This window comes from Apodemus sylvaticus, chromosome 1 (genome assembly GCF_947179515.1).
Source record: "Apodemus sylvaticus chromosome 1, mApoSyl1.1, whole genome shotgun sequence".
NCBI lineage: Eukaryota > Metazoa > Chordata > Mammalia > Rodentia > Muridae > Apodemus > Apodemus sylvaticus.
Window position 1 is genome coordinate 40,122,082 of NC_067472.1, and position 15,342 is coordinate 40,137,423.

General features: G+C 39.0%; 1 protein-coding gene across 1 annotated transcript in view; it reads right to left on the reverse strand.

The window, feature by feature from the left end:
* Trpm3 (transient receptor potential cation channel subfamily M member 3) overlaps positions 1–15,342 on the reverse strand; it is an 863,316-nt gene that overhangs the window by 724,318 nt on the left and 123,656 nt on the right.

Sequence of the window (15,342 nt, forward strand, 5' to 3'; positions counted from 1 at the left end):
AGCTGAGCACACTAATGCTTTCCCTCTCCAAGTAACTCTGACCTCCAGAGAGTTCAATTACTGCATCTATTCCATCCTGACAAATGGAGCTGCGCGGACTAACATCATAATAACAAGGAAATCATAAACAGCTTCCAGGATGAGCTTTGCCGATCCAGCTGTCTTAGAAAACATCACCAGACATACAAAGACCTAAGGGGAAAAAAAAAGACAGATGCCCAATTTTTAACTAGACAATCCAAATACATGCAAGGGCCTCATAGCTAACCTCCACCACCCCTGCCAGCATGCCAGACAATTAGCAAGTGTAAATATCACCACCCTGTCATTGATTGTTACCAAACAACACTCTCACATTTAATGATACACATGTAAGAAAATCATGTTGCTCCTAAAACTGTCAGCTTATAAAACTCAAAGGGCAGCACCAGCCTATGGGAGAGTTCCCTTACCCACAGGGAGTGAGATAGATAGCCCTAGGGCTCCAGGGAACTTCTGAAAGAGCAGAGCACTACTTCCTGTCTTTAATGTCTTTTCTAACCTAACAAAACACTTATGCAAAAGCAGTCAACATTTTTGCAGTTTAAAGTGACAGCAAAATTAGCATATGTGTGTGCTTCTTTTCCCATAATGTTATACCTAGACTTATCCTTCCCATTGATCTCACCAACCTTAGCATTTGATCTTCTTTTCATCAATTATTAAGTAAAGAACATTCACTTTTTTTTGTAAAGGATGCATATGTTAGATTTTCTTCTCTTCTCTTCTCCTCTTCTCTTCTCTTCTCTTCTCTTCTCTTCTCTTCTCTTCTCTTCTCTTTCTCCTCTCCTCTCCTCTCCTCTCCTCTCCTCTCCTCTCCTCTCCTCTCCTCTCCTCTCCTCTCCTCTCCTCTCCTCTCCTCTCCTCTGCTCTCCTCTCCTCTTTTCTCTAGCCAAATTGCCAGAATTACATCCTGACATTTGGGGGCCATTGCTGAGTAAAACAAGGGTTACTTGAGTGTAAGCATTAAATCGCTGCTATGGTTGATCTGATAATCAGGTGTCGATTAAGTAATTGATGGCAGCTAGCATTGACAAGTGTGTGTACAATAGATGGAGAGGATGAACTGCATCCCAGGAAGGATGGAATACGATGGGAAAAGATACAGTAACTCCTTAGAATAGCAGGCAGAAGTTTACAGAACTCTGGGATATGAAATCGAAAAATTCCAGAGTTCTGGAATATTAGGAGAGGCTGATATTATTTTCTTTCAATATTTGCTTCTTATTTTACTGCGAGAAGGGTAGTAACAAAGATATGTGAAAACCATCATTCCCTGCTACCTCTGAGACTGGATACAGAACTGGGCCAGTGGAAAGCTGAGAATGAAGCCCCCAAGGCCTGGAGATCTGGGCAAGTGGATTCCAGAAGCAGCACCAAAGAGCACATCAAAAAGAAACTTCTCAGGCCTACCGACCATACATCTTCTGCTCTGCAGTCCTTTGGAGTGGACTTTGTAAATCTTCCAGTCCCCTCCACCCATGCCTGTCAGGGTTGAGAAGTATAAGAACAGTATATAGCCTGGCCACATCCACGAATTTTTTCCACCCAATTCTCCCGAAGAGCCAACCAGAAGGAATGGACTCATAATACATCAAGAGAGCACTTTGGACTATGGACTTAACAAGACCAAGTCAAGATTTCCCCATGAGGAGAGCCGATTGTGTTCACCAAGATGAAAGAAAGTTTATCCAAGGTCACAACTCAACTAATGCTCTGGTTGTCTTGAAGATTTCAATGGTCTTCTAATGGACACCTGCTCATCTTTGGACCTTGACTTGTTCCTAGTAAGAGCCAATTTGATATCACTTTTCATAATTAATTACTTTGGCCAGAACTTTATCCTAACTGGACATCTATGTTGTTTCTTTCACATACAAATAAGCAAATATTTTCAAAGTATGTCAACAAGGGAACTAATCATGGGTCTTCAACAGATGCATCTTATAGAAAAGAGTCCATGCTGCACCAACCACTTTTAGTTTGGAAGTAGACAATGCCCACAGGTATGCTGTTAAATTTTTAAAAAACAGAGTTAATTCTCAAAGTTTAATAAATATATACTTTTACATTACAAATGTGAAGGTTGACTTTCATCTGAAATACTAGAACACTCACTGGGCAAGAACACTGTCTCCCAGGAGAGGACCACACAGCAGGGTGAAGATCATGGCCTCCCACAGAACCTACAGCTCTTGTTTTCTTCAATGTTATCCTAGGGTTCATGTTGTCACACAGTAAACTGGAAAGCAAGACTTTTTTTTTTTTTTAATGCCCAAGATTCTATCAAAATTAGGCAAAGACTCGCATTGGCTTGAGCTTCAAGGAACATAACAGAACAGTTTTTAATGGAAATGAAAACTATTCCTGAGACAGGATGAAAAGGTATTAAGATTAAGGAGACATGAGATGAAATAGAAACCACTCACTGAAATCTGACAGGGAGTCAGAAATCTCAATTGAGCAGATAATGTGTTTTCCCAAAGATACCCCAAGTAGGATGCTAAAACCACCAGGGGCAGGATGCTTGTCACCCTAAGTTTGAGCCTATGAGCTCTGTTCACAATCCCCACAACAGTACCTCACAGAAACACCTTACAATGGAATGTATGGAAAGAAATTCTTTAAGATAAGAGACAAGAACATCAGCTTATTTTAATTTTTTAAACTCTACCTAAATTCTGTGCTTTGATTCATATTTAAACCCTGCTGTAAATGACACCTTGAAGCAATGTTAATTGAAAAGCTCCAAAATCATACTAATAGGCATTGTTGACATCCATGGGCAATTCTCTTGAGAAATCAGTGCTCATGTCTTAAATGTCTACTCTGAGTTTCTTAAAAAAAAACCTCTCTTTCCTCCCCCCTTGCTCTTTCTCTTTCTCTCCCCCTATATCCCCTCTTTGGATTATGTGTAGGTATGTGTCAACCTCAGGCAACATACCCTTGTTTATCATAATATACTTAATTTTGATTTACTTTTACTTATCCTACAATTCTTCTGTGACAGTCAAGTATCCAGCTTTGTTTGAGTGGAGTTCCCTTAGAAAGAGGGAACCCCTCAGGCTGTGGAAAGCTGTGTTAGGCTGTATTCTCCAGCCTACATGTTTGGCATATAAGCCAAACATCTGTTCTGAAAGAAAATGACTGAAGGTTACAAAAACATCCTGGCTAGCTTTATCCACAACCCTCTCTGTCAGGCCCCCATGGACACTGGTACACACCACAACAGTTTTTGAAATAAACTATGACCTCAGATTCTATTAAGACACACGTGTTTACAAAATTAACTGTACATCAGTACTGCTAGGAGAAACGCTTGGGCTCTCTATCCCAGAGGATTTATTTTAATCTGGCTGTGTCATGGCCCAGATTTTTTTCCCAGCATCCACAGTTGGTGCTGATATATAGATAGGGCTGAGGATAATTTACCTGAAAGAAATAGAAGATCGAAGTTCTCCTGGCAGTTTTCGACATTTTAGGGATCCTACACAATCTATTCCTCTCCCAATATGTTGCTTTATAGGATCAGCTGATGAGGATTTAACTTTTAATTCAAGCTGCAAGAAGGAAAATGAAAGTGGAATCCTACACACACACACACACACACACACACACACACACACACACACACACTTCTACATTCTACAATTCAAATTGACAGTGAAACCCTTCTCCAGAGTCTGCCTGTGAGGCTCATGCACACACAGCTTTATTTGTGTGGTATGTCAAGCAGAAATAAGGAGGCCACATGGCTTTGCCACCTAGCAACTATCGCCACGGCTTAAGTGGTTGATTACAGGCTAGCAAATGAGGACCCAGCATCTAAGCTACCAAGATCCTACATAATACTATGGCTAAATTCTGAACTGAACAGAAAATCCCTATGAACCAGTCCTTCTTCATCACACAGAACTTTGACGGACTGGGACTGAGTGACTAGAATGTTCTACCAGACATCCATTTATGACCAGGGTCTCCAGAGAAATGCTCCCTAGAGTGAGGGAAGACACCCTTGCAATCTTCTGTTCTTTCTTATCTTACTGTCTCCTATTTTTGGTAAGTTCTAGATTCAGAGAGTACAGAAAGTTTCCCTCTACTGGTGAGCTTACTTTGGAGACTTTTTAAAATTTTAAAAATCAAATAAATTTGGCGGAGAAAACAGATTATAAATTATCCTATACTAATATCCACAATTTAATGTCTCTTTTCAGATAAAAATTTCATAAATCCCTGGAATACCTGTTCAAGGCTGTTTCCATATCTGTTCTTAGGCACCATGCTTAATCTGCAACTTCTCTTTTGACATGCCAATGGAATGTAATTCCATGGATTGTGGGACAGTGGATTGTGCTAGGAAGCTTAGTAAGGTTGAGTCCCAGCACGCAGGCACCCACCTGAGATGGTAGGGGGTTCACTGCTCCCCAGAAGATTCCTGGCCTGCAACACCTGCCACAGTGGATTACTTTGCAGATTAGATTGTTTCCAATTTCTTTGCTACAGTAAAATGCTGTGCTAAACATTTCATCACTGCGAAGAATTACATTTACTTCTACTGATGTTCCTTCCTAATACACTATGGACTGGAGCTCTGGGGTCCAGTTCAGAGCTCCTTCACCAGGGTGAGCTTCGCATGGATCAACATGCCTGGAGGCCTCAGACCTGGCTTTTCAGTCTCCTCCTTTCTGTGATCCCTGTCTCCTTCTTTCTCTTCCTTTTCCTGTGTTTCCTAACATGATAGCTGTCTCCATCTTTTCTTATTTGAATGTTTACTTATAAACCCTCCAGTCAAATTCCCTTGTCTCTCTTTAATTCCTTGGAGAATCTTCTATTTCAAAATTTTTAAATCTAAAGTCTGACAAGCATTTGACTGCGTTTCATTTTTATTTTTACCTATGTACAGTACGTTTTGAAAGTTATTGCAGCAACTTATATAAAATATACACCTAACTTAATTTCTCCCCAAGTTATTAACAGCTAATTATTTCATTGTGCCCCTTCCCTGTCTTTTCTCTTTTTTCAAATGGGAAAGACTGTGTAGTGTAACTACATTTATTCTGTGGCTACCTCTTGTTATTTCTTGTTATCATGCATTGCTTACATAAAAGCTTCATTCTCAAGATCTACTTCAAATGCATGGACTTATTTATAAGCTTAAATTTTCAAGGTAGAAGCATGTTTGTGTATTCTTACTTTCTTTTTATTATCTCAGTGAAGTCCTAAAAAAATAGGCACTGTCTTTGCTGATTTCATTCTGTCCATATTTGCTACTATGATAAATTAATATTTCTACTATAATTTCCATCTCATTTCCCAAATAAGGCATTTAGTTTACATGTTTTTTTAAAAAGAAACATCTTGTACTTATTGATTCTGCTGCAGCTCTCTCTCTCTCTCTCTCTCTCTCTCTCTCTCTCTCTGTGTGTGTGTGTGTGTGTGTGTGTGTGTGTGTGTGTGTGTGTCTGTATCTGTGTGTGCAGGGATACAGGTGTGCTCTGAGCCCATGTGTAAGCTCCAATGGCCAAAAGAGCATATGAAGCACCTGGCTACATGACTCCCTCAGACAGGGTCTCCCCCTGAATCTGAACTTCTATCTGAACTAGGCTGGTTGACCAATGATGTGCCTGTCTATATTCCCCCAGTGCTGGGATTACGAACATGCACACCCACACCTGGCTTATTTCATGTGGGATCTGGGGATTTGAACTCAGGTCTTCATACTTGCACAGCAAGATCTTTTTTTCTACTAAGATATCTGCTAGTTCTTCTCTTAAAATTGTGTGTGCCTGCCTGTGTGAGAATTGACATTTGAGGTTGACATCTGGCCTCCACATTGCATGCACGCAGACACATGCATCTGTGCACATGCAACCACACACCCACATCCACACTCTTCTCCCACAGAGATAGTTAAAAGCAACAGCAGTTAAAACCTGCCTTGTTTGTATACATTGTCATTGCCTAAGAATTAGGTTTATTTGTGCATGGATTCAGAAAAACCAAGTGGAAGGTTAGTAGGGGTATTTATGCACCCAATTTAATCATCAGTTTGTGTGTACAATATTTATCTAGTCTTATTAGCAATTTCAGCAGAATCTAGTTGTCATAACTATTTAATGATCTGTTATCACTTCATTATAGAGTCCATCCTATGGGAAGTATTTAACACCCGTAAATTAAAGGAACTAATCACTTTCTTTCTGCAGCATCAGCGGAGGTTGGGTTGGATTTGTTCTGACTCCAAATGAGAGTTATTTTACACCTCAGCAAACAAAGTAATGGAGGGTTTTCGTATAAGTAGAATTGCTGTGTTTTGTCATTGAAGCTCAGATTTCGATGTGAAATCAAGGCAGTAAAGAAAGTAAACGCTCAAGGAAAAGAAATAAAGGCTGTGGTGCTCGTGTTAAAGGTTGATACCCAGTTTTCAGAACATGGGATCACAAAGATAGCTCTGATACACGGAGATCTGCACTGGCAGTAAGTCATGTGCCTGTCAAGGTCACTTCCCAAGGATACCTGAGAACATATCCTTCCAACATTATAGTGATTGAGTTTTTAATATTAATAGTGAGTTTTATGTCACTATTATAGTGACATAATAGTGATTGAGTTTTTAATAGGCTATCACAAGTTTTCCATTTGTCAGAACCTGTGTATGTTTCCCTAATATTTGAATGTATCATTATATGTTCCAAATGCTCTTCAGAGCCACCCCAAGAATCAGGTCGTGTGTGATAAAGACACCCAATACCAAGTAAAAATTACCCTTAGTCTTTTAATTCATGTTGAATAAGTGCAGAGTCTCCCAATGTTTTACTTTTTACCAAAAAAAAAAAAAAAAAGACAATTAGTCAGTTGTCCTATTTCCTTAGAGCTATAAAATGTGATATATTTGTGGTAAATGTTCCATTTGCTTTATTGGCATTAATACAAATAAATCCAATGTCTCTCACAAGCATGTCTTTTAGAAGAGATTTATTACTGCAGGCAAAATTAACATGTGAAAAAAATGTCACAGTAGAAGCAAATCTAGGGGTTAAAAATCAATGCTAGGGTACCCAGTCCTTGTGAAAGAAATGGCAACAGGCAGAGGAGACCTTAGGCAGCAGGAGCAACACAGCTGCTGTTTGTTGCCTCTGTCTCCTGCTGGTCAGATGCCCCGCCCCAGCATAGGGAGATTTCCTCTAAATTACTGTTGTTTCTACTGCAGCAAAAGTGAAATCCCCAGGGCATTTGCCCACACATGTGTGCTGACCAGAGTTCTCTATCATCAAAGACTGGAGATCATTGTAAATATCACTTGCAATGTGGTTTTGACAGGTTTTCCTTTTATGGGGACCCTAAAAGGGAGATCTCATTCACCATAATTTGAGATGGAAAAAGAGTCATCTTATACCATAATAATATCACATGCCTCATAAATATTCATAAAGTCTGTTTAAAAGTTTGGCAAACCAGATCCTGCTAGGATGCTTCCCACCTTAGGCAGATCAAGCCCATCTCTCTTCAGAATGCTTTGCTTTGCTTGGTCTTGCTGAGTAAACTTTTGCTCAAATCATCTATGTCTATTGTTAATTATTTCTTTTTAGAAGACAAGAGCCAAGAGAGTCCCCTACACATACCACTATTGCCACCACTACCACCACCATCACACCACCACCATCATCACACCACCACCATCACACCACCACCATCAGCAGCCGATTAACACTGAATTACCATCACTATCATCTGGCACCACCACCACCATTACCACTACCACCACCACTGATAGAATAAAGGGGAAAATGCTGAGTTAATATGTAAAGGACTCAAGCCACACATCAAAAGAAAGTAGGATGTTGGCAAGATCTACCACAATTTGAATTCCTAATGCTGGCTCCTTAGCTATTTTCTTGTACTTACAATTTTGGTGTAATTCTGAAATAATGGGCTTATGAACAATGCACTGCACTTTCTAAACATTTTGGAGGAACACATAACTTGAATACCAAGTTCATTGTTTCCATTTTCTCAGAATTACAGCCTGCCTGCAGCCAATATGCTGACATGTTAATTTGTAGCTGAAAGGCACACACATTCATTTTCATCAGAATACCATGGAAAATCATGGGAGAGTTGACAAGGATGAGAGAGAGCAGGAAGAAAGGAGGGTCTCAGCATGATAGCTGCTTTTTTACTTTCTGAGGGTGATTTGTGGACTAAATGTGGAATAAAAGATTTACATCATCATTCAGACCACAGACAATAACTTCATAACAGAAAACAAACCTTTAAGAATGTGTCATCCATAAAAGAAACAGGAACAGCATATTAAGAGGGATGAAAAAGTGCTAAACTATTAAGATCTGTAAGCCATCCAAATAAAATGATATATAATTACAAGGTTGGTCTTAAGTACATACAACCTGGATGTGTAGCAAACTCTGAACTTGAATGAGGTAAGAATGAATACAAAAGGTTGGAATTCAGTGTAACCTGTCATGCTATTATATTTAGATTTTTTTCCCAACAGAAACAAAACAAAATAACAGGAATCTAGTCTTAAATTTATCGTAATATTGGAAACTGAAACCATATTTCATGACACTTTTAACTAACAATGCATTACATTTACCAACGTAGAAAAATGCATGAGACTTTGAAGAAGAGATTTAAGCTACACATCTGATTACTACAATAAGACATATAGTCTAAATCTCCCTCCCCTGGGGGGACAAAGTAAAATATCATTGAAAGAAGTACCTATTAAAATTCAATTCCCATTGCTCTATTTCTCAGCCTCTAAGATTGTTTCCTGTTTATGTAATCTGGTCACTAGAGTACAACTATTTGCTCAAAGAAAGTATCTTACACAGTCAGCTAATATAGTTCCTATATGATGTGAAATTTATACTGTGACTTAAGGACTGGGCAAATCATGTCTGGTGACTTGGCTACTGTGAATTAATCTTTGGGCATATGTTGCCTCCAAATGACCAGAGAATTTTTCTTATTGTAGGATACAATATTATCAAAACTCTTATCAAAATTAAGTTGCTAAATTAGTCTTAAATTAGTACTTTTCATTTTTTAGCAACCGTACAGAAGACATTAAGACAACAATAAATGAAAGGAGTACATGTATAACTGGTATTTACCTGCTAATTTTAAAATCTGTTCCTGAACTGAGATTTTTCTCTAACAGAACTACAAAAGGGATTGGGGAGATTATTCTACTATAATAATATATTCCAAGAATATTTCTTCATCTCTCTACATCACAAAATTGTGAGAGAATGCCCTTAAAGACAACATACAATATTATAATCTAATATTGTCCTAAGAATTCATTGAACACACTTCATCAAAATATGTGGTTTTAAAACTAGACATGTGGCCAGTCAGATGGATGGTTCAATAGGTAAGGGCACTTGTTACCAAGCCTGAAATGCCCAGTTTGGCCCTCCATAAGATCTGTATGGTACAAGGGGAGATTCAAATCCTAGAAGTTGTCCACTGACCTCCCTAAGCCAAGCACTTCACACACAATAAATAAATAAATAAATAAATAAATAAATAAATAAATAAATACAAGTAATTAAGACAAACACAAATGCTTAGACACAAAGGGGTATACAGTAAAACAAAATTGTTACCGAGAAAATACTTTCTGTAAATTAATCTTTACTTTAAATTCTGAAAAACTTTAGTGCTGATTGTAACACTAGGAAAATATGTTCTACAAAATCTTCAATTATATTTTCAGAAAATTTCTGTGAAACACAAGTAGAAGGAATTTTAGTTCCCAGGAGGTTGACAGTGTGAATCCCTTCACATAATTGTAATATTTTCAAAAGAATAGATTATTTGATCAGCGTAATAATAGATATCCCAGAAATAGACACTTATAAATATAGTCATCTGATCTTTGACAAAGAAGCACAGACAGCACAGTGGAGAAAACAGACATTTCACTAGGCAATATTGGAACAACGAGACAGCTGCCTTCCAAGCAAAGGGAAAGACTAGTGTAGAGTATGGAAGAGAGGGGAAAGGATCTTGTGACAGACATACACTATTCCCAAAGGTATACTCAATATCCATAGTCCTAAATGTAAAAGACAAAACTGTAAGACTTCCAGAAAGAACCCTGTAGAGTAACTCCATACCTGCCCAGACATGGAGATCAATTTTCAGACAGAATACCAAAAGTGCTAAACATGAAAGAAATAACTGGTCAGCTGGCATTGATTAAAAGTAAAATATTCTCTGTGAAGTATGCAGTCAAGAAAAAAATCAGAAAATAGGTGACAGACTTGGATAAAAATATATGCAAAGCAAATACTAATATGGGGTGGTTATACAAAATAGAAAAAGAGCTCTCAAAACTCAACTGTTAGAAGATAATATCATTAAGATCTGTCAAAAATAAAGGAATAGTCAACTTCCCCAGGACGATGCACTAACTGGAAATGAACATACAACAGGATATTGCCCATCATATGCCAGGAGGAACACAAGTTACAAAAATGAACTGCCCTTCATTTCCATGGCAACAGTGCAAGCTCTAAACATGACCCCACCCAGTTCTGACAATGTGAAACAAGCGTACCCCTCATTCACTGGATGTGGGGGACACGGAACATAGCCACTTGAGAAGCTAGCCTGGCAGCCTCCCCTCCACTTCCTTCCTTTCTTCTACAATGCAGGCAAGTGTTCTATCTCTGAGCTACATGCATATCTGGCAGTTGCTTCCAGGACTAAGGAAGCCTTACCACACCATCTATGGACTGTGCTTCTTGGCTGTGGTGGTTCATCCTGAGTGCCTTCTCTACTGTGTTGGGAAACACCTGGGAGACGTACAAAGTAAGCTTCAGGCACATCAGTGAAGTGTTTTCCCTGATGCTATTAGGTCGAGGGTAGTCTGATATACTGGTGTCTTTCATGATGGATTCATAGTTGGAGATAATTACTGGAATGTTGTGGAAAACTACTCAACTGGTGGGATGTCTTGGATATGCGATTCTCATTCTTGCCCTTTCCTATGTCTGCTCAGCTTCCCGATTCTCAGAGTTGTGCATGGAATCTGTAGGCTAAAACAAATCTTTCCTGCCTAACGTTGTTCATGGTTTGTCACAGTAAGCAAAAGTTCGCTAGCATATTGTCATATACCCAAATCACCTGAAAAGCTGTGTCCACACAACACTCCGTACATGGATATTTACAGTGACTTTATTCACGTTGTTGGCCTTTGTGCTCTCACCCTCTTCAGATCAGGCAAATCTTTCATGTCTTCAACTTGCCAACTTAGAAGTCCCCACTTTGCCATGTTCTTTGGAGGGGAGGTTGGGTAACACTGGTGCTGTGTCCAGACAGTGGCTATCACTCTGTGCCAATAAGTGACTTAACAAGACTCAAAATGACACAAAGGAAAGTAAGCCTATAGTGAGTAAGAGTAACCAGTACAAAGAGTCTGCGTGGTTTCAACTCTGTCCAATGCTGGCCAACCCCAGGCAGACCTATGCGGATAACCGGTTTTAGTCCAGCCACAAGGCCAGGAGGTGAAGCAAACAAAAAATGTTGTGGAGATTCTGAGAAGGACAGCAGCTGCTGAAAGAGCATGGTGGTTTTGCATGCTAGTGAAATCTTCTCCCTCTTCCTCACGCCATGGGTGATACATGCCATTATTCTTTCAAAATTCATAACATGATCAATCCCCAAAACAGATTCTCGTGTAAACTACAGATTTGTGTAATGAGGATGTGTCAATCAACGTGGGCTTGACAGTTGTTACCAGTATATAATCCTCTGAAAGAGAATACTGGCATTTAGAGGGTCTGAACATTTGAGATGTGCTTGGAGAATGGGAAGTCTCTGTATTTGCTGTTTAATAATACTATAAATCTAAACCTTCTTTGGAAAAAATTCTGCTGAAAACTCAATATGCTACAAACCTAAAAAGTTAGATTTTTTTTTCAGGAGCTTATACAACCTGAATCAGTACTCATTGATGTGGATACCCAAACTTCACACTTTAATAGTTTTAACGAAGCTGGTATTTCATAGATGATTTCTAAGTTTTGGATGACCTATTTTCAGTCAAAGCTAGCCTTACTTTAAAAGGAAATTATAAAGGGGCAGCAAATAAATTAATAGTCATTAATGTTTCCTATAAGATGCTTTTTCATCATGTATTTGAAGCCACAAGTAAACCATGGTGCATTTTAACTAGTAAACAACGTGCCTTTTGTAACCCTTGGTGCCCCTTCATTCGTCTTGATTCATCTCAAAGAATTTTTTTCTTAACTTTTCAAATATTTCTCCTTTGCCAATTTGATGCTTCAGGCTGTGGTCAATACTGAAGTTTGTGAAGCTTCAATCTCAGAAGAAGGGAACAGAATTCATTTAATCAGCAGCAGTGACTGCCTCCGGCTAAGGAGAGTGGGTTTTCTCCTTGTTCCCTTGAAAACACCAGTAAATTCTTTTACTTCCTCACATCTACTCATTTGGGTTTGATTGTTGTTGTTCTAAATTGGGATAAAATGCAGAGAATTAATCAGTAATAAGAAAGAATTCACCTGCTAAACACTTAATATTTTAGCTGTGTTGGATTTTTCCTGTATTTTCATGATTACAGAAATGTCATGTTCTGAAATTTCAGTCGTGTTTTTAAGCATTGTTGTGATATTTACTCATAATATAAAATATAGATGTTTGTAATCACTGTAAATCTTTATAAGCACCCCATTGAAAGCTGATTGTGTTATATCAGAAGTCAGGTGCTTGAACTATTCCCCACAGCTGGAAGCTACCATGTAAAATAATGGGTTTCTATGGTGAAATTTTAGAGTGAATGTCATTTTCAAAGTAACATTAGCCTGTATTTGAAGTCCTCCTGACAGAAAGTGTGCTGCCTGGTTTTGTGTGTCAACTTGACATTGGATGGAGTTATCACAGAGAAGGTAGCTTCAGTTGAGGAAATGCCTCCATGAGATCCAGCTGTAAGGCATTTTCTCAATTAGTGATGATGGGGGAGGGCGGGGGGGGGGGGGGAGGCCCCTTGTGGGTGGCACCTTCTCTGTTCTGGTAGTCTTGGATTCTATAAGAAAGAAAGCTGAACAAGCCAGGGGGAGCAAGCCAGTAAGAAACATCCCTCTATGGCCTCTGCATCAGCTCCTGCTTCCTGGCCTGCTTGAGTTCCAGCCCTGACTTCCTTTAGTGATGAACAGCAATGTGGAAAATGTAAGCTGAATAAACCCTTTCCTCCTCAACTTGCTTCTTGGTCATGATGTTTGTGCATGATGTTCCTGACTAAGACGGGAAATTTTCAAAATCATTCCATATTGGCCATAAAGATAACACATGTTTAACTCTAACAAACACACCATGAATACAGTTGTCATATAGTTGTGTATCATATAAAAACCTCGCAGCTTTGCACTTACAATTTATCAAATACATCTTCTACTGATTCCTAACTTCTTCATTCATCACCGAATAGGAGCTTTTTTCTGCTTTGCTCTCCTGTGTAAATAATCCCATTTGTTCTCCCGTCTCTTCCGTGGTCCATATTACATAAAAGATTGTTTTAAAATAAAGACAAATCTGTTTCAGCTCATATCTACCTCACAAATGCTTGATGAGTCTCAGGAAGTGAAGGGAAGCTGCAGGCAGGCTGAAGTGGCAGACACTTTGTGAAGCCAAGTGCAACTGTCAAGTATGACTGCACTGCTCCCACCACAGGCCACCTGCCTGTGCTCCCAGGGGACATTCTAACTCAGGAGTGAAGTCAAGAAGCTAGAAACCCTAATGACCATGCCTCTAGGAGAGTAAAAAAATAGTAGCTGAAGGCATTTCTGATTTGTGGATCTGAGCTGCTCAAAAGATATGTCCTCAAAACATGTCAAGGTCCAGGTTTAAGAAGACACTGCTTCTTTGATCTTCTCACCTGAGAGTTCAATTTGAGGATAAGCAAGAAATCAAACCAAACAAAAAGGTGAAAGCCTCAAGATCCAGGTCGTCAGCACAAGCTGAGGAGGAAAGGCCAGCTGTAGAGACAAGCCTGAAAGAGCCCAATCTGTACCGCCTCACTGTGCCCCCGACATGGGTGGACTGCCCTGAGCAGTCATTCCCTTCTCTGATCTCACATTCCTCCTCACCTCCACCCTTCCGTTTCAGCTGGGATTCGAAGAACACATTCAAGTGTGCTAAAGGAACTGTTCAAGTCAACACAGTGTTAATTCACACTCCTTTAAGGAGACTGATCACATCAGTGTACAGACATCCCAGACACTCACCGTATGTAAAACCAAGTGTTGCTGCACAGAGATCAGTGGTGGCAAAATGTTCACCTCCTCCGCACTCTGTGGTTTGAAGGGTTTCCTTTGGCATCCCTGGCTGCCTCCTTGGGTCTAGACCTCAGCTCCATCAGCTATGACTGATTTTGCAGCTTAAGTTGTACATTTCAAACTGGAATTAACTTTAAGACCGTGGACTCCAGCTATACTTGTAGCTGGTTGTTAAATTGAGTATTAATCTTATCTAGCTCATTTGTTAAAATCAATTTCACTAAGGAAAATACAGTTTAAAGAGTGTAGGGTATTAAAGGCATTTAATTAGAACACAGAAGATATGACATATTATTTTTCATTTGAGATTTCTAAAGCAAAATCTGCCATGTCTGTATCACATTTTCTTTTTGCAAACTGAACTTTTCTGTTCATGTTTACAAACTAAATCTAATATTGCCCTTCACTTGATATATATCATAGTTTTTTTTTCCAAGTCAAAAACATTTCCCCCTAAAGGCAATCTATATAGGATATATGTTGTTTACTGTTATTTTCTTGATAGACTTTACTCATGAAATTCTGGGTTTACAAGACATCAACTTATTTTTTGTTGTCATAATTATCATCTATTTCACTATAATGCTATAAAATGTCAAGTACCTAATGATGGGGTTCTATCTGCTACCCCAACTGAGAAAATGATGTCAGACAGGGCCATGAGAAAACTGGTTGATTTAACAATTCAGTGACTAGAAAGGATTTCTCTGTGTGCTTAAATTGGAGATATGGGTAACTTGAGAGTATTGCCCTCATACCTGCTGTTCTGTCTGTGGATGATGCCACTTTCCAGTTGATTCTTCCTGACAATTACAGTAATAGACATTTCTCTAAAACATTCTTTCAGCTGTTCTCTGTCTCTATCTCATCCTCTGAAAGCTCTAATATCTTCCTCATGTGGTACTTAGAACAATGACTTCCCAAGATGCCCATACCTTGATCCATGGGACTTGTGAATATTTGTCTTCACCAT